The 18840-nt window shown below is 36.9% G+C and overlaps 1 protein-coding gene and 1 pseudogene across 1 annotated transcript in view; one reads left to right on the top strand and one right to left on the bottom strand.

The window, feature by feature from the left end:
* Gmds (GDP-mannose 4,6-dehydratase) overlaps positions 1–18840 on the bottom strand; it is a 625359-nt gene that overhangs the window by 573788 nt on the left and 32731 nt on the right. The window lies entirely within an intron of this gene.
* LOC114107403 (magnesium transporter NIPA2 pseudogene) lies at positions 4241–5161 on the top strand (annotated as a pseudogene).

Below are 18840 nucleotides of genomic sequence, written 5' to 3' on the forward strand. Positions count from 1 at the left end.
TAGTCTTGACATTTTTCCTAGTGAATTTGGTCCCATTTCCTTGAAACACTCCAACAAGACAGCATGGCTTTAGTTTGTCACACTTTCTAATTCAAGGGGCTCTATGACACAGCTAGTGTTGTGAGAAAAAATGGGAGATTTGTCACAAGGGCCTTAGTACAGTATAAGTGACAAAGGATGACTCCCCTCATAGAGGCCATCCTTCTCTCAGAGGGCCACTGTGCAGGCCATGAGGCAGATCCTACCATCAGTCTCATTTCTTGAAGAAGCTGTGATTGAGAAACAACCCGAGTATCAGTAAAAGATGACACACATCAGAATAGGAAGGCCTGGGTTTTAAATTGCAGCTGTGTCATTTACCATCAAGTAGATGCTGTGCAAAGTAACCTTTCTGATCATTCTCATCCCTATCTGTAACATGGAAATAATACACATCACTCTAAAATCTCACCATGAGTGAATGATAAGAAGGTGTGTGGAATTCACTAAATTAAGCAGCCACTGGAGGCAAATGCCAAGACCAGGGCTGGCCAGTGACAGAAGTAACAGGAATGCAGAACTTGCATCAGGAGCTAAATGGTTAATTTCCTGTCCATGAAGAGAGATCTGGATATATATATACTTATGGACACTCAGGTAAGCATATACAAATATATGTGATTCTGAAGAAAAGACTGTCTTGTTAACAGATGTATCATGTACCATCACTGTCTAAAAGCAGGAAAAATATACCTGTTAGAAAATGAAACAGACCTAAAATATTGAGAGGCTTGAGGACCTTGCTATAAACTAACATACTTTGTGCTCTCTCCAATGACACCACTTTCACTCTATTATTTTTTATTCTAAAACATAAAATCATACTAGGATTCTCCATTCACATTCTAGACCTCACTGGATTAGAAATAAAAAACAAAACAAAAATCAATAAATAAAAGCAGAATTGCAGATAAGAACTGAGTAAGGAAACTTGCATTTTACTGCTATAAAGTACTTCACAAAAAATTATGGTTATGTGAAGCTGGAAAATATTAGAACTGCTATAACTTCTACACCACATGAGACTCTTCAAGATCAAGAAAAACTAAGCATTTTAAACTTTATGGTATCTGGAATAGAAAGGGTAGAGATTATGGATCCTAAGCCACTGGAATTATACTACCTCACATACCAGGTGTCTCAGGCCCATCTCTAAGATCACTCTTGGTTAGAATGGGAAGGGCAGGAAAGGGACAATTTACAAAGTCAGTATTTCAGGCTTGGAAATGGCTTTGCTTTACCTACAAGGATCCTTACACCAAGAGTTTGCCATTTCTACCCTAGAGAGAGAATACAATATCCTTATTCATAAAGTTGAATCTCTAATGTCTAACCATCTACTCATTTCCCTACCCTATAATATTTGAAAATGCAATTTCCTACTTCATAAAAAAGATGTTATAATCCAACAATGTTCATTTCTTATAGGTTATAATGGTAAAAATATTCAGACTAATTCACTCTGTGTTTTTAACTTTCACATCCACAGCACATGCTGTTGTTTATTCAATAATTGAGATTTTCCTAAAAACCATTTAATGAAAGATTCTAGTTTTATGAATGGCAATAAAAATTAAGTATTATACTAAAAACTCTGTTAGACCTTAACAGGAACCCAAAATAAATTTACTCTCTGACACAACAACTCCCAGGCAGCCAGGATCTTTATAAAATGTAAATCAGATGTTGCTCCATTGGCTTCTCATTTCAACTGAAATAAAAAGTGAACTTGATACTGCAGTCTATAAACTCTACAATCATTCCTCTGCTTACTTTCTGCACTTCAAATGGTTCCACTCTCTCTTTCTACTCTCCCCATTCACTGGCCCTCACCTGTGTGTATATGCAGCCACTTAAGCCCTCTTGTCCTAGAGTGCAGGCCACTCACCACCTTTTCCACTGCCTCAAACACCTCCTCTATGCTCCTGGCTCCTTCTCTCCACTTTCAGCTCCTATAATACCTCCTCAAAAAGCCTTCTTATCAGCAACACTGGCCCCAAACCAATTCAAACTCTATTCATAAAATTATTTTTTCATGGTGTTTGTCATTTATTGAAATAATTTTCATTTATTTCAATCTCCTTCATTCAAATATAAACACTTTAACAGCAGGATTTTTATTTGTTTGTTAACCACTTTTTAGCAGTATCTAGACATAGCACCCAGTAAAGAGCAGATACAAGAAATACTTGTCAAAAAAATAAGTTAAGTATATAGTTGGAGAACTAAGGATTTGCAAAGGGTAAAGGATAAAAATACCAAGCCATAGAGTAAATGCTATTCCAGACCACAGCAGATTAGAAATGTTAAGGGATTCTGTGTGATACGTATGGACATTGTCATCTAGAAACCTTAGCCCAGGTACGATAACTCTAGATTACATTCACTCATTTATTATGCAAATTTTATTGCATATCTACTGTGTGTCATATACTATTTTAGGCATTAGATATTCTAGCAGTAAACACTTCAAAGTCTCTCCAATTAGGAAGTTTACACTCCACATGAAAGAGATGAACAAGAAACACAAACCAAGTGCTAAAAAGTGCTATGGAGAAAACTAAGGCAGGGTAAAAAAAAAAAAAAAAAAATGGGGAGGGAGAAGACTAAAATCCTAAGAGCAAACTGAGAAGATGACATCTTAGCAGAGACTTGAGGGGAGAAAGTTCTGCAGCGGACACCTGCATAGAATGATCTGGGCAGTGCAAAGGCCCTGAGCCAAAAAGAAAGCTTGATGTATTCAAAGAATGGTTAGGGGATCAGTGGAGCTGAGGCCAGCCAATGAAAGAGGAAGACAGTGAGGATAATGACATGGCAGGAGCAACAGGCTCTAAGAAGGACTTGGCTTTTCCTGGGTAAGATGAGATGCCACTATACAGTCTCCGGAAGAAAATCAAATGACCTGGTTTAACACTTAAAAAGTCACTCTGGTCATTCCATTGAAGAGGTAAGGGTAGGGTCAAGAAGGCCAGTTAGGAATCCCTGCAGTAGAAGGAAGGGTTTTACTATGCACCAAGGGCAAGGGGCATCTACAACTGATATTAATCACTAGAAGGCTTTGTTTTTTTTTTTTTCTTATGAGTTAGTAAAGTAAAAATAACTAAGAGTAAGGGCTGGGTTGTGACTCAGTGATAGAGTGCTCACCTAGCCGGGTGAGGCACTAAGTTCGATCCTCAGCACCACATAAAAATAAATAAATAAAAATAAAGGCATTGTGTTCAGCTACAACTAAAAATATTTTTTAAAATAAGTAAAATATTAGTAAAAATAACTAAGATATTCAGGAGTCTAACATCTAAATAAATAGACTATGCAATCTGTGTCCTGTTGCAATCAACAACAAACATTCTCAGATATTCAATGTAAACACTTAAGAAAACTGAGTGCTAATTAATATCTAAGTTGACTTCAAAATAAAGAACACTACCAACATAAAAAGAAACATTTCAAATTGGTGAGTGAATTCATCAAAAGATAAAACAACCTTTCTTTCAGGGGGATTGCACATAATGGCAGATGTTCAAATACGTCAAGCAAAAAATGATGCATGGACTCAGTGGCATCCAGGTTTTCCTTGGTGGTGGCCCTGGTCCCAGCATGGTGGGGCTGGAGGCCATCCTAGGTAGGTTTATCTCGGTACTCCCATGGAGGCTGCAGCTTTCAGCTGGCTTGGGCAAGGTCGCTGGTCCTTCCTTTGAGGCAATGCCAAAAGGGCTGACTTAAGGGGCTGACTTGAGGGCCAACCTGTGGGTCTTGGGTCCAGGAATAGCTCCTCAGGGTTGACTTTCTTTTAGGCATGTTCATTACGGCTCTCCTAGTAATCCGCAGTGAGGAAGTCCACCTCGAATCAGATTGCCATTCAAGCCCACGGAAATCTGGCTCTTTGGCCTCATTGGTGGCGCATGTGCAATAATTTTTTTCGAGTAGTTTTGTCTTGGCTGGAACTACTCTGCCAGTAAAGTTTAAAACTTTAAATGGGAATAAAGGGTAGTATATACAAGGAAATGAGACTGAATAAGTCATCCCCAGTTTAAAGAGACACCATATTAAACTTACTTATGTGAAGACTGCATCCCCCTGCCTTCAGTACCAGTAGTTTCTCTGTTCTGGGATCACTGTGATACATAGGGGCTTCTTAAGTGACAAACTAAATGAGCCTAGGGCATGGAAAAATATGATTTCTACATTGGTTTGAAAAGGCTCCATGAGAACAGGTCAAAGTGGCCATGCATATCTTAAAGAATGGCTGTGGTGGGCTGGACTACCAATGCGAGCAGGTGAGGTGGCCACCTTCATTAGGTTTGCCTTTGTACCAGCCATGCTAGTGATTCCACTGGGAGTTCTCAGCATTGTCATAAGTGCCATTCTTTCTTCATACTTTCTAAATGAAAGACTTGATCTTCATTGGAAAATCAGATGTTTACTAAAAATTTTAGAATCTACAGTTGCTGTCATCCATGCTCCAAAGGAAGAGGAGATTGAGACCTTAAATGAAATGTCAGAAAAGTTGGGTGATCCAGGTTTTGTGGTATTTGCAACACTTGTGGCATTGTGTCCTTGATATTAATCTTTGCAGTGGGACCTCGCCACAAATATTCTTGTGTACATAACAATCTGCTTGATGATTGGAGTGATTTTAGTCTCCTATGTGAAGGGCTCGGGCATCACCATCAAACTGTTGGCTGGAAAGCCTGTGCTGCGGCATCCCCTGGCCTGGATTCTGCTGCTGAGCCTCATCCTTTGTGTGAGCTCACAGATCAATTACCTAAACCGGGCCCTGGACATATTCAACTCTTCCATCATAACGCCAACATGTTACATTTTCTTTACAACTTGTTCAGCAATTCTTCTTAAGGAGTGGCAAGATATGACTGCTGATGATATCACTGGCTTCTTCCCAATCATTGTGGGGATATTCTTGTTGCATGAGTTTAAAGACGTCAGATGTCAGCTCTAGTGTAACAAGTGTGCTTGTATCTTTTGAAAAGATGATAAAGCAATGAATGATAATCTCTCTACTATGTATAAAATTCTTAAAAATAATGAAAAAAGCTTATCCTGTGGAATTGAACAACTCACTGAGAATATCTCCCGGAGAAATGGAAATCTGATAGCTTTTTAAGAAAGATGTGATTTAAAAGTTAATCTATAATTATGTTATAAAGTTATTTTGAATAACAAAATCTGTCTGAAAAAGCATTGTCCTCAAATAATGTTCTCTAAAGAGAATCTTTTTTAAGTTTTCACTAATGTGGACCAAGAAGCTACTTTTCCTTATATATAAACAATGTATAAGAAAATTCACTCACTAAAATGGCCTCAGTACATGGCCAATTTCTATTAACATTGTATTATTGTAGAGGTATTTTACATTTTGATTCTTTCTTCAAAATCTAAATGCACCAATGACAAGTTTTAAGTCTATAAGAATGCTTTATTTCTTCATTGGTGATGAAAGTCCGAAATGTACATTTATCATTCCCACTCCCATCAATCCCTGATCATGCAAGGCTTTTTGGATTATAAACAAGAACTATTCCAATACATTATCCTCTGATTTACCTTATTTTATTTATAAAAAAATAAAATGAAGCATGGATTCATGGAATAGATTCATGTATCCAGGAGGGAGTAGGGACAGCTCCTCAGTGTCTCCCAGAGACACCCTTGAGTTTGCCAGTCAGTATAGCCTACATTCAACAAGAACTCCAAACACAGAAGAACCTAGAGCCACAGGCTCTCTTATATTCCAACCTGGGGAGATGCCCCTTCAGGGCTTGAGTCCACTATCATAAAAAAATTCCATCAGACTCCACAGTTCTGTAATCCTGCATTCTATGCCTTAAGCTTGACCTCAGGCCAGCAGCAGACTGGGCCATGGCCCACCACAACATATTGAATTAAAGCTGGGCAAATTCTTAACTGAGTGAACAGAATAGCAACCACCTGAAATCTTAAAAATTAAGTTTTATATGATATTGTCATTTTTATGAATCTAAAATTGTTGGATATGGTAAGTTCATATGGTTTAACCTTTTATATGTTATAAAGAATAAAATATAAATCAACTCAGTGGTAATTTCATTTTTTAAAAAAAAATTAGGATTATTTTTATTTATTTTTTTAAAGAGAGAGAGAATTTTAATATTTATTTTTTAGTTATCGGCGGATACAACATCTTTGTTTTGTATGTGGTGCTGAGGATCGAACCCGGGCCGCAGGCATGCCAGGCAAGCACGCTACCGCTTGAGCCACATCCCCAGCCCAAAGTAGGATTATTTTTAAAGCAGTTTTAGGTTCACAGCAAAATTCAGCAAGAGATAGAAATTTCCTATATCTTCCCCATCCCCACACATGAACTTGCCTACCCTGTTTTCAACATTAATTTAATTTTAACTGAATTTAATTTTAACTATAAACAAGTATTCTGCCTAACTTTTTGTGTGACAATTTAGCAATCCTGACCTCACATAACTATTCCGAGGAGATGTCCACACTTTATTTACATTACCCCTGCATGAGAACCAATCTTTTTCCATGTGTCCTTTAACCACTCAACTCACTCTATTCAATATGGTAACAATACTAATATGGGACTAGAACAACACAAAAGATAGTTAAGTATTTTAAGAATAGAAGATAAAATTTTTTAAAACCCTATTAACTAAACTTTATGGAAAGTAGTTTTAGGGGAACAATCTTTAGAAGTAGTAATATTTGTTTGTACTCAGTGTCTATAACAGGGTACTTTCCAATGCTATCACAGTCTGCCCTAATTATCATTATAAGTAGATATAACAACCTTATAATAAATAATTACATTATAAATGAGAGTTGCTCTCTGTTGGCTGGCTTTGGGTGACTTAAATGTGTATTTAGCACTGTCATACAATACTATTGCCAAGTTCTCAGCCTTTAACTCTTACTCTCTTCTCAATAGACAACAATTTTCTCTGACATCACTGTGCTTAAATGTTTAGTTACAACTCAAACATCTGCACAACTATCAATTCTCTCTGTTTACCCTACTCTGGGAGGAGGGGAATGGATTGAACTGATGGAAACCAGGTGAGCCAGGAAAAGTCATGGCAGCTACATTCTTAAGAGTCTAGACTTGTGTCCTTTATATCCTGACACAGGAAGGGAAGAGCTACTGAATCTGACATAGCACCAAGTTTATTGTAGTTTACCTGGACAGAGTACACTGTTTCTGCTCTGAAATCCCTCCTCCTCTAATAATGATTATCTGTGCCCTTGTTTCCAGAACATAGTAGACAGAAAGGCTGGAGCCCAGGCAGAAGCAAATAAGGTCTCCAAATGGTGAACATGGTGGGGGTGAAGCAATTCTGGCCTCTTATATTTGACAAGGTCTGCAGAAAGTCACCTTGAGTCAAGTAATTTGGCGCCTGGATGGGGGCTGTGCACCCCCTTTACCATCAGTATTCTGTTCTATTTTCATTAGAAAGGTTTCTAAGAACATTTCTTGGTGTGTCTTGAATGGTTCATACTTGTTAACTTTATAGGAATGTGTGTTCATAGGAAGCCTGTTAATCAAATTGCCAACATAAATTACTTTTCCTCATTTTTGAAGGCTTGTCCAATTAATAAAAGGCTGATGCTTAGGTACTGGAGTTATTTTAGGCCACTGGGGGGGAGGGGTAGGGGAAGTTACCATTTATTGATTCAACATAGTTTTTCCTGTCACATTGAAGACATTTATTCAATTTTGAAATGAAAAGTGATGGTAAAATTGGAAAAGAATATGTAAGAAAAGAAATTCATGAAAAACAATTCCACAATTTAAAAATAATACTGCCTTCCCTGTCAGGCTTTGCTGCCAGCTGTTATTTAAACTTTGCCTAGTACAAGTCGGCAGCTCAGAGTCCTGTATTAGCAGGAAACCAGGGCATTTATGATTGAGTTCCTGTTATTGACTTATTCTTAGACAAAATGCCAAGTTTCTTTAGACATAGTACAGTAGGCCCACTGTGAAAGTCCAGTGTGAATACTGTTGTGACATTTAGTCCACGATTTTTGTTTTATGTGTGAAGATTTTTTTAAATGATTTTTAAAAGAATATATTCTGTAATGATTTGAAGAAAGTAATTAACTTTAAAATGAACTGTTTTCAAGATAGCTTCTAACTTGTATATCACATAACTATAAGTGGTTTAGGTTGGTCCCAACAGTCTTGCCATGTTTTCCTGATAACGGGATATATTTCAAGAGAAAATCCTGTGCTAATGTAGAGGCTTAAGGACTAGTGGGGAAAACACCTTCACAATAACATAAGGAAAAAAAATTTACATGATCATATACCTTCTTAAAAAGGTAAATGCTTTGGTAACAATAAAAATTATCATTAAGATAAAATAATTCAGGATCAACATATACCTGCATTTAACCTTTTCTTAAAGGGCAGGGAAGGGGAGAGGTATAATTTCCCTTGAGGTTATCCTCAGCAACTTGACTTTCAAAACTTCCTTAAATTGAGTGACTTACATTCCTGGTTTTTGCTTATTTGTGGTGCTAAGAATCAAACCCAGGGCCTTCCATAATAGGTGAGCTCTCTACTACTGAGCTGAGTTCCAAGTCCCGGTGACTTAAGGAAATTTATTTGAGACAGTTACAAAACTCGTAACCTAGATTGTCTTTGTTTACATAGGCTTGTTCTTCAGAGAATTTTCTCTAAGCACTAAGATACTTCATGTATTAAGTTCCCATCACCAGAGCTGTGAACACCCCTAACAGAGGTCAGTTTCCTGGCCATCTTTATGTTGGTCTTTCTGCAGGTAAAGGTAATATCAGTATCAAGAAGTAACCTTACTCTCCTCTGTGGGTCCCTTACCTCCCCCCAAATCTTGGTCGGTGCTATCTCATCTCTCTGCTACTGTAATGGATCAATAAAATAAAAATTACTTACAACTGCTGCTTCCTGCATATATTCCTATATTTATTTATTTTTCCTTTTAGCTGTAATGGGAATTGAACCCAGGACCTCACACATGCTAGGAAAGTACTCTACTATGGAGCTGCCTCCCCAGCCCTTATTCCTTATGTTTAAATGACATCCTTTATTCATTCAACAAATCTCCATCAAGTATTACTTATATGCTAAGTGCTATTTTAGGTATCTCGGTTCAGTAATAGGAGACAAAAGTCTCCATTTAAAGAGCTTAGTTTCTGGAGGAATGTCATCTAATATAGAAGCCACTAGACACCTGTGGCTTCTCAAATTAAAATTAATTCAAATTAAAAATTTGGTCATTCCATCAAATCAGTCACATTTCAAGTGTTTAATAATACATGTAGCTGGCTTCTGCTATTTTAGGCACGGAACAGAACATTCTCATCATCACTAAAGTTTCATTGGACAGAACTACCCTAGTAGACAGGTCATCTTTACCACTGATGGTTTTGGATCAGGTGAGAAAACTAGGATCACCATATAATCTCTCCTATTGCCAAAAGGCAATACTTAGCTGGCTCTACAACTGAACTATAGCATTCTTTTCTTAGCCTTGCTTGTTGTTGGGAGGGCCAGCTATAAAAAGTCACCTATAAAAGTTACTACAGGAGCTAAAGATATGCTATTTGCTTCTGTAACAAAAAATTAATGAACAATATTTTGACAAAAAACTTTATTTAATATTCAAGAAAAAAAATGTTTTTTTTTTTGGGGGGGGGGGTTGCTAAGGATTAAATTTAAGGTCTCACAAATGCTAATAAGCCCTCAACTACTGAGCTATACCCCAGATCCTTAAAACTTTTTTTAAAATATTTATTTTTTAGTTGTAGTTGGACACAATACTTTATTTTATTTATTTATTTTTATGTGGTTCTAAGGATTGAACCCAGGGCCTTGCACATGCCAGGCTGGAACACTCTACCACTGAGCTACAACCCTAGCCCCCTTAAAACTTTTTGTGTAAAGTTTTACAAAGGAAAATTTTAATGACTCACATTTATTGAGCATTTACTATAATAATTTAATATACTTTTATTATTTAATTCTCCCAGCAATTCCCAAATGGGATGTTAATATCACCATTTTACAAATGAAGAAGTTGATGATACAGCATAACTGGCTACAGCCACTCAGAGAATAAATGGTAGAGCTGAAGCAATCAACTCACAGTTGTCTGGTGGTTGGTTTTAAATACTATCATTATTCTTCCTCTTCTTAAATCACTATTAGTTGCATCTGAAACTCCCTCAATGAAAAGTTCATCTCATCAAGGCCAATCCTTTAGTTAACTCCATATATTCTGTCTCCAAAACGTATGACAGATCTGACCTCTTCTTGCCATGTCCTCTAATCCAAGTTACCAAAAATTATTCTAGTAGCATCCTGTCTGCATCCCTTCTTTCACGGTTGTCCTCAATAGTCTATCACCCACACAGCAGCCACATGTGTTTGTTAAATCATAAAGAAGATCACAATTCTCTTCTAAGTTAATACCTTCCATTTGACTCCAATTCCAATTAATGTAACACCCAAGTTAACTTATAGAGTTCTTTTTTTTTCATATTATTTTTTTATTGGTTGTTCAAAACATTACAAAGCTCTTGACATATCATATTTCATACATTTGATTCAAGTGGGTTTTGAACTCCCAATTTTACCCCAAATACAGATTGCAGAATCACATCGGTTACACATCCACATTTTTACATAATGCCCTATTAGTAACTGTTGTATTCTGCTACCTTTCCTATCCTCTACTATCTCCCCTACCCTCCCCTCCCATCTTCTCTCTCTACCCCATCTACTGTAATTCATTTCTCTCCTTGTTTATTTTCCCATTCCCCTCACAACCTCTTATATGTAATTTTGTATAACCATGCGGGTCTCCATCCATTACCATGCAATTTCCCTTTTCTCTCCCTTTCCCTCCCACCTCATGTATCTGTTTAATGTTAATCTTTTCTTCCTGCTCTTCCTCCCTGACACGGTCTTAGCACACAGAAACCTAACCAAGCTATTTCTTCTGCTAGTGCCTCTATAACTACTGTTCTCAACAACTACCATCTGTCCCCCCTGCAGTGCCACACAGCAGACTTCTTTTCATTGTTCAGTGTAAGTCTTCAGATGTTGATCTGTTTGCTTATTTGTGAGTTTGTTTCATGGGTTTTTATGTGTGAGAGAGGTTTTTGATAATGATATCAATTTCTTTAAAAGATTCACATGTTCTTTTTCATCATGAGTCAGTTTGAGCAGGCTTTAAGCAAAAATATGTTCATTTTTCATTACAATAGTGGCAACAGTACAGAGAACATAAAAAGCACAGATATCCAAATCTGAAATCAATTTTCCAATTCAAGCAAAGCATTGCTTCCTTTGATACTGCATGGCTCTGGGTTCTTACCCTGAATGGCTACAGTTGACTGACAAATTTCAGTAATACCTCTGGGAGGCACTAGGAGGCTCTGAGGAGCTGTTCCTATTCCCTGAAAGGTATACTTTTCTCCTATATGAATTTATGCATATTCTGATGTACTCATTTGTCTGTTCAGTGGTACATAACAGAAGACAATGTGAATAGAGTTAGAGTGGTCATTTTCAATAACTTCAGTCCCAACATGCTCACTGTCACCTGGCCAACCTCATATGCATACACCATTTTGTTTGGCAAGATGTAGAAGGTCATATCACAGTGGTTCTGTGTGTACGTACTGGGGGTGGAACCAAGGGCCTCACACTCTACAATGAGTTTCAGCCCCAGTCCCACAGCAATGGGTCTTAAACTTTGGCCTGCAACCAAGTTGCTCATTTAAACACAGATTGTTGGGCTCTATCCAACCCCCATCCTCTCAAGAGTTCTGATTTAGTAGGTCTGGGGAAGATTACCAAAAAAGTTCCATGCTGATGCCATTGCTGCTGATCTGGGAAGTACATTTTGAGAACCACTGTTTTAAAGTATTTTCAAGTATATTCATTTAGGAAATATAGGTGGTGCTCCTTAATCTGAGGACGTCCTTACCTGAAATCTGGAATGACTCCACTAGACCACCAGGGACATACAAGGATAAGCACATTTAAAAATCACACTTGCAAAAGTCTGCTTAGTGATGGCATCTACAATCATGCTGCAGGGTTAGAGATGGCCATGAAAACACAGGTATACTAAGCAGCCTACCAGTGGGCTGTTCAGGACTGTTGACCACTGGGCCAACAATAATCAGCAACCCAAGTTGCTTCTGTCCTCAAGGCTCCTTCATCCCAGGTAGCAATAAAGAGGAAGGTAAAGGAAAAGGTGCCAAGTCACCCAACTTCCTTTAAGCAGATTTTCCAAAAGTCTCATGAAACACTTCCTCTTATATTTACTGTGTAGAACTCAGTCATAGTAACTACTAAAGAGGTTGGAAAATGTCATCTTTTAACTAAGCTATGAGCCAGCTCCAAATAATACAGGGACTCTATTTGTAAGGAAGAGAAGAATGGTATGCAACTAACTGGTTGTCAATGCCACAATGAGAACAAAATACTCAGTTTATGATGAATGATAAGGTTTAGAGTTGTAATTAAACTTACAAAACTTGTATCAGATTTGAATTGTCCCATGGCTTGTTTTCATCCTTCCTGATCCATTTTGTTTCTAGCATCTACTAGATGCTCAATAAATATTTGTTGAAAGAGTATTTGTACTTGTTTGAATACTACCCCAAGGATCAATTAACATATCATCATTATGTAAAAATAAAAGTAGGCCTCACATTAAGCTTCCTCCTTGCCCCCTGAAGATCACAGTGCTGCCCATTTAGAGGTACTCCTGGTAAGACTGCAGCTGAACATTTCATCTTAAGGATGAAGGGGGTTACATAGATAAATTCCTAGCCTAGTTCTCTAACATAGGCTCTCCAGAACCAGGAAGTTAAGCATATGTTGTGCTTGCCAATTTAGTAGCTTTTCCAGGCACATGAAAGACCTGAGAGAGGGAGGGAAGGTGGAAAGGGAAGACAGATATTTCCTTTCCCAGTTCAGAAAAGTCTTCATCCACCATTCTGGGAAACATGTTCTGTCTCTCTCAGTGCAAGTGTATTTAGCTTACCTGCATTCAATAGACCAGTTCTAGCAGTCACAAGAGAACTGTACAGTGTTACATGCAAGATGTCCACACAATTCCTCCACAACCTTACTGGGCCACAAAGAGGTAGTACTGATGGCAGCCCATTGATCTTAGATGCTTAGAAGGAACTGTTTTTATGATTAATCAAAATGTTCTTCCATAGATTTAGAGCAGTCAGACTGTGGAAGAGCTCAGAGCAGTTGAAATACCCAAAGGGAAATAAAAGTCCTTCAGAACAAAGCATGCCTGAAATGTGATAATTTGAGAAGCTGCAATTCTAGAAAGAACATTTTTTTACTCTTCAAGTAAAATCTGCATATTGTTGTTAAAAAAAAACTAGCACTGAATCTAAAGCCTGTTCAGTGAAAACTATAAAACACCTCTCTGAAAAATCTCTGTTGGGGCTAGGATTGTGGCTCAGCGGTAGAGCATGTGAAGTTGGATCCTCAGCACCATATAAAAGTAAATAAACAAAATAAAGATATTGTGTCCATCTACAACCAAAAGAAAAAAGAAAAGCTCACTGTCACCATTCTTAGTTACAGAAAAATGAGGGTATATTGGGTTTAGGTGCTCTAATGTTCTCAATAACACAGGTAATAACCATGTGACTGACTGCTGGCACCAAAGCTGACCTGAGCTGGTCACAGGGATGAGAGTAGGGATCTTACTATACTAAACTGTATCTTAAGCTCAGTTCAGAAACCTCTTCATAGCTCCAAGGTCACCTTTTAAGACTTTCACCTCCCTAACTGTTATCAAAGCAGGTCCATAATTAAGGATTCACCAGACATTGCAAAACAAAAACTGAAATCAAGATAATGTTAGATAAACTCATAACTCAATACTCAGACTTCCTGTAAGATCATCTACTCTTGACTTGCTTCCTAACTTCCTATTGTTAAAACAAATGTTCTTTAGTTTAAATGATGGCCATATTTAAAGCTATATATGTCACGGAGGTTTTAAGTTTGTTTTTATTTTAAATATCCTTAGGTGACAAAATAGGAGCATTGGTAGTTTCACAGTGTATTAGTCTGTATTGGGGTAGATGCTGCTGGTTAAGGAAATCAAAGATCTGCATTATATGAGGGTCCCTTCCAGATTTGAAGGCTTATGTTTCCTCAGCTCTGACTTCTCCCTGAATTGGCCAACTTGCTCAATCTTCCCCGGCTCAGGGCAGCGGTCCTGCACAGCAGATGGCACTCTGTTACCCAAGACCACATATAACACTTTCAATCACTCTTTCTCTTATAGTTCCCTAATATGCATTTTAAACTTTAGAGAAGACCAATTCAATAGTGATATCTGTCCAACATATTTTGTAAACAGGGCTTGTGTCTAAAAATGCTCAAATAAAGCTCCCTCCCCTGAAAAACAATTTTTTTTAAACTCCCAAGAGATATGAAAGAAAAAAAATTTTTAATGTTACTATTCCTAAAATAATCTAGGCTATAGAGTCAGAAAGCAGACACCAAAAAAATTAAATCCAGAAAATTACTACAGAATTCTAAATTCCCAGGAAATATTTATTCCATTGGAAAACAAGATTAGCAAGTTTACCACTTCTATTTTAGGTGAGGCAAAGTAGGAACTGCAATAAGTACTTCTATAAGACATAATACAGAAGCATTTCAAAAATATAACTTTCCTATTGCTTTTCCTAGTGTAATCATCTAAAATTTAACTAAACTTTCAACAATTGGTAATAATTTAACCCGTCCCTTTTGAATTACAGTTCATTCAATTAAGTAAATATAGTAGGGTTGTATGGGGAGGTTTAATATAATAGTGCCTACTTATTTTTTCATTAAGAACCTGTGTAACATTTCTTTGTAATTCAATTGACTAAAAAGCCAACTAAATATGATATTTTGTGATGTGATATACAAAAGTTCTACTAACTCAGGCAGTGGCTTTTAAAAACATAAGGATTCAATTATAAAATAGCAGTACCTCAACTAATTCCTTAAGTGGCTTTTGTGTTAGTTATTTTCTACTTTGGAAAGTTGGAGTTCAAGAAGGTCTTCCTCCAGGACTTAAGCAGGCAAGCTTAAAAACATGCTGACAATTTAACATCCTTCCAAACTCAGACAACATATTGCTTTAGTAGCAAGCATTGGCAAGATGACCATCTCAAAAAAAAAAAAAAATGCCTAATAAGTAACAAAAATCAAAGGGACAAAAATTTGAAACATTATACTTTGCTGGTGAGACTTCAAATTGGTTTAACCACTCTGGAAAGCAGTATGGAGATTCCTCAGAAAACTTGGAATAGAACCACCAGTTGACCCAGTTATCCTCACTCCTAGGACACTAGATGAAAGAAATTAAAGGATATGTGTAAGAAAAGAAGAACTTAAATTAGCACTATTTGTTGACGATATGATTCTATACCTAGAAGACCCAAAAAGCTCCACCAGAAAGACCCAAAGGGCTTAACATCAGCATACTACAGTACACAGCCACATCAATGTCTATAGCAGCTCAATTCACAATAGTTAAACTATGGGATCAGCCTAAGAGACCTTCAATAGATAAATGGATAAAGAAAATGTAGTACATTTACAAAGGCTGGAATACTACTCAGCCTTAAAGAAAAAAATGAAATTACAGCATTTGCTGGTAAAGGGATGGAACTGGAGACTATTGTGCTAAGTGAAATAAGCCAATCCCAAAGATCCAAAGGCCAAATATTTTCTCTGATATGCAGATGCTAAATCATCATGGGGCAGGGCAGTCAGGGAAGATTAGAAGTACTTTGGATTAACCAAAGGGGAATGAAGGGGAGGGAGGGAAAGGGGAATGGGAAAGAAAGCAGAATGAATCGTACATTACTTTCCTATGTGCATATAGGAATACACAAGCAATGTAATTCCACATCGTGTATGACCAGAAGAATGGAAAGTTATGATCCTTATATTTATAATGTCAAAATATCCTCTATTTTCATGTATAACTAAATAAGAACAAATAAAAAATTATAACTGAAAACACTGGAGAACATTATAATGTTTGGATAATGAGTTACAGGATACTGATAACACTGAAATTGTATGCTTCAACAACACATATTCTCTGAAAATTGTATGGACCCAATTCGGCAAGGAAATAAAAAACAAAAATTACTATGAATAATATAATTGCTGGGGATAGGAACATGGCACAGTAGCCCTGTGTAACAAGGCCCTGGGTTCAATCCCCAGCACATTCACACAAAAAGATGAAAAATGTAATTGCTGGAGAAAATAATCAGAAAGGCCTGGACACTCTTTTTCTTTCAGTTATCACCCTTCTTGGTTCTACCAATATTATATTAACTTTTGGGGGTGGGGGCAGGAGCTGGAGATAAAACCCAGGGCCTGGAAGCCAGGTAACTTAAGAACCTCAGGAATAGGAAAATCAAAACTAACCCCCTAGATAAATATTTTCATTACAATGTAATTAAAACACAGTAAAAGTCACTAATTTTAAATGTATAATGCAATGAGCTTTGACAAATGTATATATTTCATGAGCCAAAACCTCTGAGATAAAATTTTGCCAATTCCAAAAATTTCTTACAAGCCTCTTTTCAGGTAATTCCCTCCTCCCACCACGGACTCCTTTTTTATTTAGTCAGCTCTCACTCATCTTAGAGCACAAATATTCAGTGTTAACTATGAGTATCTTGGTGGATCCTCTATTTGCACTTGAAGGAATGTTCTTTTGATTTAGCATTCTATAAGTGTCAATTAAGATAAAGTAGTTTAGACTGCTGCATATGTTTTTTTATTCTCCTTGTTCTGTCAACCAGAACAAAGACACTTGTTAAAGTATCCTGTGGAATTGTTTTCTTATCTATTACTTTCACGTAATTTGTTCACACGTTTTTGATTATGTTATTAAGCATAAATACTTTTAAAATTGTAATTTGTTCCTTAAAATAAAGGAAAACAACTACCCTTCTTTTTTTATTTCTCGATTTTTTTCTTTATTTTTATTTCCCAATATTATAGAACTCAATAAAAGGAACATACACTCTCACTGACAATCTCTGTTCACAGTATTAGAAATCATAAAACAGTAATCCACAGCAAGAGCTCACCATCAGGCAAATATCACTCAGGAAAATGCTTTGAGACTGTCTTGACTCCGGAGTGCCTCAAAATATGATGCAAGGGGGACCCCCTTGATTTATGGTAGTCAGTGAAGCCCCGTGAAAATACTCTGTGGCTCTAAATTATAATTACAGCTTCTCGTTAATCTGTCATTTACTAATCGTGGGACCTTAGTTCTGTTAAGCTCTTTGGGTTTCAATTTTCTTCATTAGTGAAATGAAAATAACAATACAGACCCAATGCTTTTGACAAAGCAGTAGTGTATATTAAACAAGATATTTGATGTGAACTCCTCTTGAAAAAGTACAGCAAATAAAATACACATTGATTTTTGCCATAAAGGTACATAAGACTGCTATGCTACAGGGTGGGAGAGAGAAAGGGGTACTTTCTGAAGGGGAAAAAAAAAAACTACAATGGACCTAAAACTGACTGCTGGGCCATGCTTCTGTGTGGCAGCATCTAGAAAGAGTACCATTTAAGAACTAGACTTGCCAGGAGTCTACTGGCTACAGAGCATTCAAGAACACAGTAGGATTAAATGAAACTACAGTAGAGTCATTACTGAGAATCAGGATGAAGGAGACTAGAACTCAAACTTATAGGGAGAGAAGGCCTGAACTCTCACATTCATAGAGGTTTGGGTCAAATAAAAAGGTAGCAACATTCTAGGAGGCAATAACCAAAATTAGTACTTTAGCAGAGACATAATAAAGGGCAGTGCTAATATTTTATTTAAAGATTTTCAAAATTTAAAAAAGTCTGCCTTAGGATTCTAGAAAAAGAGCTGATTATAGATTTGAAGAAGGAAAACTGCATGGATCACCTTGTCCTACCAGAAAGCAATGAAGTAAAGACTAGCAAGGCTGCAAAAAAGGACATATAGGCCAAGTGGAAAGGACCCCCTGCCATAGATTATGACAAGTGGAGCATCAAGGAACAATGGATATCAATGCACAACAAAAAATACTTAATTCCATAAATTCAACTGATACTTTTTAAAGAAAAGGTGAACATTAGAGGACAGATGAAACCAAGTCATTAAATAAGTTAGTAAGTATGAAGAACTGATCATTTATATACCTTTCTTTTCCCACAGGATAATCAAATACAGTATTTGAAAGCTTATCTTTCTAAAAATATTTTGGCTATTCTTGAAGAAGTAATTACAAAATTAGATTATCACCTACTTTCACTTCTAAAGAAATAATAAATCTTGAGAATGATTTTCAATGGTTGCTGATATTACATGAAAACAAGACAATGCATGCTTTTCAAGGGAAGTACACACAACCAACTATGAAGCACTCTGGGGATCAAGACTGAACCTGATCAAGTCTACAAATCTAAATACCCATTTACAGAAAATAAAGGGATGAAAGAACACCATAATAATGCAATCAGTCAAATTCTGACTTTGGAAGAAATATGAGATAATAAATGGCCCAATGTCTTCAACAACTGGAGGAGAGTAGGTATGGGACACACACAGGTGGGAAACACATAAGGAGTGAAAGAAAAGGGTTAGAGGGACAGGAGACAGAAGAGAGGAAGGCAGAAATGGCAAGGGAACTGAGGGAAGTTGGCAAAAGGGGACTAAGAACTTAGGAGGCATCACCCAAGTGTAATAT

Source organism: Marmota flaviventris, chromosome 6 (assembly GCF_047511675.1).
Source record: "Marmota flaviventris isolate mMarFla1 chromosome 6, mMarFla1.hap1, whole genome shotgun sequence".
NCBI lineage: Eukaryota > Metazoa > Chordata > Mammalia > Rodentia > Sciuridae > Marmota > Marmota flaviventris.